The sequence below is a fragment of the Dasypus novemcinctus genome, chromosome 21, assembly GCF_030445035.2.
Source record: "Dasypus novemcinctus isolate mDasNov1 chromosome 21, mDasNov1.1.hap2, whole genome shotgun sequence".
NCBI lineage: Eukaryota > Metazoa > Chordata > Mammalia > Cingulata > Dasypodidae > Dasypus > Dasypus novemcinctus.
Window position 1 is genome coordinate 13,652,410 of NC_080693.1, and position 6,760 is coordinate 13,659,169.

General features: G+C 37.2%; 1 pseudogene; it reads left to right on the forward strand.

The window, feature by feature from the left end:
* The first annotated feature begins 3,771 nt into the window (after window positions 1-3,771).
* LOC101421992 (UDP-N-acetylglucosamine transporter pseudogene) lies at window positions 3,772-4,655 on the forward strand (annotated as a pseudogene).
* Window positions 4,656-6,760: the final 2,105 nt, after the last annotated feature.

Consider the following 6,760-nt stretch of genomic DNA (forward strand, 5'->3'; position numbering starts at 1 on the left):
TTGTATCATTGCTATAAAGGTAAAGGCCACCAGAGGCTCTGAGGGGAGGGAAAGGGCAGAATAGGTGTAACATGGGGCACTTTTAGGGCATTGGAATTGTCCAGCATGACACTGCAATGATGGTTATGGGTCGTTTACATTTTGTCAAAACCTATAAAATTGTGTGGTGCAAAGTGTAAACTATTATGTAAACTATAGACCATGGTTAGTAGCAACAATTCACTATGTGTTCATCAACTGTAACAAATGTACCACACTAATGAAATATGTTGTTAATGGGGAAAAGTGTGGGAAGGAGAGAGGGAGGGGTCTTTGGGTACATTTACGTAATCTAAACCTTCTTTAAAAAATTAAAAAAAAAACCTCATCAAATTAGTTCTTTTTTGTTTTTAGATTTATTTATTTCTACCCCCACCCCACCCCTGGAAGTCTGTTCTCTGTGTCTATTTGCTGCGTCTTCTTTGTCCTCTTCTGTTGTCAGCGGCACGGGAATCTGTGTCTCTTTTTGTTGCGTCATCTGGCTGCATCAGCTCCCTGTGTGTGCGGCACCATTCCTGGGCAGGCTGCACTTTCTTTGGCGCTGGGCAGCTCTCCTTACGGGGCGCACTCCTTGTGCGTGGGGCTCCCCTATGTGGGGGACACCCCTGTGTGGCAGGGCACTCCTTGCGTGCATCAGCACTGCGTGTTGGCCAGCTGCACACGGGTCAAGGAGGCCCGGGGTTTGAACCGGGGACCTCCCATGTGGTAGACGGACACCCTAACCACTGGGCCAAGTCTGCTGCCAGCAAATTAGTTCTTGAAGGAAACCTCCTTCATCTGATAAAAGGTATCTGCAAAAAACCCCAGCTAATAGCATTCTTATTGTGAAAGGTTGAATACTTTTTCTCTAGGTTGGGGAAAAAGGCAAGGATGTCCACTCATTTCTATTCCATATTGTACTAGAGGTTCTAACCAGTGCAAGAACCTCAAGAAAGGCAAGAAAAAGAAGTAAAATTAAGAGATTGTAAAGGAATAAATAAAATGGACCCTATTTACACATGACTGGATTACTTATGTAGAAAATCCCAGAACTCTTAGAACTAAAAGGTGAATTTAACGAAGTTGCAGCTATATGCAGTATACAAAGTCCATATGTAAAATCAATAAGATTTCTATATACTAGCAATGAACAGTTGGAAGCTGAAACGTAAAAAATACCAAAAAATTAAATACTTAGATATAAATTTAGTAAAATGTGCAGGATCTGTATACTGAAAACTAAAGAATGGTGATGAAAGAAACCAGAGAAGACTTAGGAGAGGTTTACTGTGTTCATGGATTAGAATACTTAATATAGTTAAGAAGTCAAATCACCAAATTGACCTAGAGAATTAATGCAATTCCAATCAAATCCAGAAGGACTTTTTTCATTAAAATTTTTTTCTTTATTTTGAAATACATTCAGTCTTATAGGACAGTTACCAAAAAATACAAACCCCATACATAGGACTCCAAATACCTTATCCTCCTCCATACCCAGACCCACCAATTTTAACATTTTGCCTATTTGCCATATTACTCTATTCCATTCAGCCAGCCAGCCAGCCAGCAGGATTTTTTTTTTTTTAGATATAAACAAGTTGATTCTAATATTTACATGGTAAAGCAATATTATTAGAATAGCCAAAACAATTTTGGAAAAGAAGTTGGAAGATTCACACTATTCAATTTTAAGGCTTGCCATGAAGGTACAATAATCACGACAGTTTGGTATTTGCAGAGTGATAAGCACATAGATCAATGAGCAGAATAGAGAGTCTGGAAATCGACCCACTCAAATATGGCCAATTGATTTTTTATTGTGCAAAAATACACATAACATGAAATTTACTGTTTTAAAGTATACAATTCACTTGGCCAATGAGTTAGTTATAACTAAGTAATTTATTTTGAACTGAGGTCGAATAAATATAACATAAAAAACATTTTAACCATTTTAAGTGGGCAATTCTCTGACATTAAATACGATGACAATACAGTGTTTTTACCACTATCAACTTTCACCAATCTTCACAACTTTTCACTTTTCACAACTTTCAACCACTATTTCCAGACTATTTTCGTCAACCCAACCAAAACTCATACCCGTTTAGCAATAATTTCCCATTCCCTTCCTCCTACCACTGGTAATTACTATTTTGCTTTCTGTCTCTATAAATTTGTTTATTCTAAATATTTCATATAAAAGAAGTTATACAACATTTGTCCTTTTGTGTCTGACTTATTTCACTCAACATGACTTCAAGGTTCATTTACATTGTACCATGTAGCAGAGCTTTACTGCCTTTTACAGCTGAATAATAGTCTGTTGTATGGCTATACCACATTTTGCTTATCCATTTGTCTGTTGATGGACACTTGGGTTGCTTCCACCTTTTGGCTTTTGTGAATTATGCTGCGATGAACACCGATGTATAAGTACCTGTCTGAGTTCTTGCTTTCAGTTCTTTTAGGTATATACCTAGGAGCAGAATTTTTTAGTAAAATCAGTAATCTTTGTAGTCTCAGTAGCTACTAGGAAGTAAGAGTTCAAAGTGATTGTATATTTATGCAAATACATCAAATGTTTCTTTTGAAATGTGTTTCAGAAGTAATTATATTTGAGTTGCTGAGTGTATATGCCACCTTTCCTTTTATAGTTTACATTTTATTTATATTGTATCCTAATAACCTAATAACTGGAGATTGCCCTTAGGTTACAGATAATAATGAAGAGTCCTGTGGAGTTTTTTTTTAAATTTGATTTTTAAAATTACTTAGCAAAGCAATACCATTGTGTGTATTGAAAACAGCAATTTTTAGTTTAATTGTATACTTTGTTTCTCATATATGAGTAGGTCACATGATTGGTGACGTATCTGTGGCTTGTGCATGTTGTCGAGGTATAGCATAGAATTATCACATAAATAACCAAGATCTTCCTGATTAGAAAAACATAAAAGTAGAAAGAAGTTCATTATCATTGGATTTTAAGATTTTTATCTTCTCACCAATTTTATATACAAAAAATGAATCTCATTTTAGCTCATATACATGTTCCTTTTCTCAACTGGGAAATAAATTTCCAATAAGTTGTTAATGATTGAAAAATCACTCTTTCCAGATATTTTCCACTTTGACAAGTACCTTTGGTATCTTAATCCAGTGGAGATTCTTGTTCCATTTTTATTTTGGGGGCTCAAAATTTTATTTATTGTTGCTTGTTGCTTGTTTTCTAGAAGAATGTCTGTTATACCTCAGATTGTAGTAAATACAAAATCAGTGTTTCATCTGCAGGTATGGTTACCCTCATGGCCTTTTCAAGGATACCCATGTTCAGATATCCTGATTTAGTGCAGACACAGGCTCTCCAGCCCCTTCCCAAACCTTTGAGTGAAAGGAAATTCACAGCTTCATGGGCATACAATTCTTAAGTTCAGACAGTTTTAGGTAAAAAGTTATTTCTTTTTTATTTTATTTCTTAATTATCTTTTTTTTAAGTTAATAGATCACACAAAACGTTACATTAAAAAACATAAGACGTTCCCATATACCCCACTCCCCACCTCCCACCCTCATCATTTTCTTAATTGTATTATTTGAAGATACATAGATCACAAAAAATGTTACATTAAGAAATAAAGGCGGCCCACAGTGCGCGCAGCCGGCCCAGCTGCCCGGAAGGCAAATGAAGATAAGACTGTGTCCACCAACCTAAAGTATCTTTCCTTGGGAATTGTGGTCTTTCAGTTTGGTTCTTACAATGCGTTATTCTAGGACTTTAAAAGAGGAAGGACTTCGTTATCTGTCTTCCACTGCAGTGGTTGTTGCTGAACTTCTGAAGATAATGGCTTGCATTTTACTGGTCTACAAAGACAGCAAATGTAGTCTAAGAGCACTGAATCAAGTACTACATGATGAAATTCTTAATAAACCTACGGAAACGCTTAAACTTGCTGTTCCATCAGGGACATATGCTCCAGAATAATTTACTCTATGTGGCACTGTCGAATCTAGATGCAGCTCCTTATCAGGTCACATATCAGCTGAAAATTCTTATAACAGCGTTATTTTCTGTGTCTATGCTTAGTAAAAAATTAGGTGTGTACCAGTGGCTCTCCCTCTTAATTTTGATGACAGGAGTTCCATTTGTTCATTGGCCCTCAGAGTCTCAAGAACTTGATTCTAAGGAATTTTCAGCTGGCTCTCAATTGGTAGGACTTACAGCAGTTCTCACAGCATGTTTTTCAAGTGGCTTTGCTGGAGTTTACTTTGAGAAAATTTTAAAAGAAACCAAACAATCGGTGTGGATAAGGAACATTCAGCTTGGTTTCTTTGGCAGTATATTTGGATTAATGGGTGTATACATTTATGACGGAGAACTGGTGTCAAAGAATGGATTTTTTCAGGGATATAACCGACTGGCGTGGATAGTAGTTGTTCTTCAGACACTTGGAGGACTTGTAATGGCAACTGTTATTAAGTTTGCAGATAATATTTTAAAAGGATTTGCAACTTCTTCATCTATAATATTATCAACACTGATATCCTATTTTTGGCTACAAGATTTTGTGCCAACCAGTGTATTTTTCCTTGGAGCCATCCTTGTAATAACAGCTACTTTCCTACACGGCTAGGATCCTAAACCTGCAGGGAATCCCACTAAAGCATAGCTGTGTACAATCGTAAACTGGTTTTTCAGGATGATACACTAGAAATCTCAACATTAATCCTGCACAGAGGACTTCTATAGATTCTGTGAAGATATCATCATGCTGAATTTGATATCGTTCAAATGGTTTGAAATATAAAAGTTTAAGGAAAAAACATGTGTTATATAACAGAATATCAGTTGCAAGTAGAAATCAAAACTTGAAAGTATTTCCAGGGGTTAGAATACTTTAATTACAAATCTGAGTGTAAAAAGACTTTACCTTTTTGATTGCTGCAGAAATGTCCTAAGCACTCTTTGCAAGAGCACACAAATGTCAGACAGCAATTTTTGCAAATCAGATCTATTTAATCTTATTAAATGTTTTCATTGTACTTTTCTTGTACAGATATATCAAATCACACAGAATATTCAAAGTTTGAGAATTTAACTATATATAAAGCTGTGAAGAAATAAAAGATTTGAAAAAAACAAAAAACAAAACAAAACAAAAAAGAAATATAAGAGGTTGCCATATATCCCCCACACACACCCCCACTCCTCCCATCAACAACCTCTTGCATCAGTGTGGCACATTCATTGCATTTGGCGAGTACATTTTGGAGCACTGCTGCGCCACACTCTCCCCCAGGCCATTCAGTGGGTTATGGCAGGATATATAATGTCCAACATCTGTCCCTGCAATATCCTTTAGGACAGCTCCAAGTCCCAAAAATGTCCCCACATTCTTTTTTTGACCCAAATATCTTCTTTCCTGTAACCTCTTTCCATCCCTCCTTCCCCGGCCCCCGAAGCTGAACAGAACTCGTTTAAGCTGTCAGACCCTGGTGTCTTGGAGAACATGCCGTGTTGCTCCTCGGCATGCCAGTCTGTTTGTAGTGCTGTAATGTCAGCCCCTCGTTTCCAGCCTTCACCAGGATGGTCTGCTTTCCTCTGGATGCACTCAAGAATGTTGAGGTTTCCTCTAAAGCAATAAAAAGGAAGTGGACTAGAAAGAGAGAGGGAGGAAGACAGGAAGAGAAAGGTGTAAAAAGAAGATGTGCATACAGAAACAGGAAAAGAGACAGAGGCAGCAGGAGGCAGTTGCAACAGAAAGGAACAGTGCACCGGGGGACGGACAGATGTCCAGCGTTCCCTGGACTTCTTAGTCTGGATATTTTACTTCTAATGCAGCCTGCTTTAGTTGGCTAAGCTGCTCAAAGCAGACACCATACAGTGTGTTGCCTTTAACAGTGGGAATTTATTAAATTACAAGCCGACAGTTTCAAGGCTGAGAAAAATGTCCAAACTGAGGCATCATCAGGTGAGGCTTTCTCCCTGAAAACCAGCTGCCAGCATCCTGGGCTCCTCTGCCACGTGGCTAGGCACATGGCAGCATCTGCTGGGCTCTCCCTTCTCTTCTGGGTTTCCTTGCTTTCAGCTTCTTGCTTCTGTGGCTTTCTCTTTCTTTTTCTCTGCCTTCATTCCATTTTTAAAGGACTTCAGTAAGAAGATCGAGACCAAATGTGGACTAAAGTAGACTTATTATTATTCTAGCAATGGAAGAACTAGTAACCTTAATATAAAGACAGTGGTCACCAGGCATTCTGAGGGGAGCTCAAGGGAAGAATAGGTGTAGTATGGGACATTTTTGGAACATTGGAGTGATTCTGCATGTTATTGCAGTGACAGATACAAGCCATTACACATTTCGTCAAAACCTATAAAATTGTATGAACCATACTGTAAACTATAGACCATGCTTTGTAGCAATGCTTCAGTATGTGTTCAACAACTGTAACAAATTTACCACATTAATGAAAGATGTTGTTAATGTGGGAAAGTGGTGTATATGGGAATCCCCTATATTATTATTTGTTTTTTTAAAACATAACAATTTTATTGATACATATTAATAAAGCATACAATTTATCCAAAGTGCACAATCAATGGTATTTGGTATAATCACATAGTTGTGCATTCATCACTTCAATCATTGTTACAGTATTTTAATTATTTCAATAATAATAATAATAAACAAGCAAACAAACAAGAAAATTCTTCACCTTTCAATCTCTCTGTTTCCCCTGC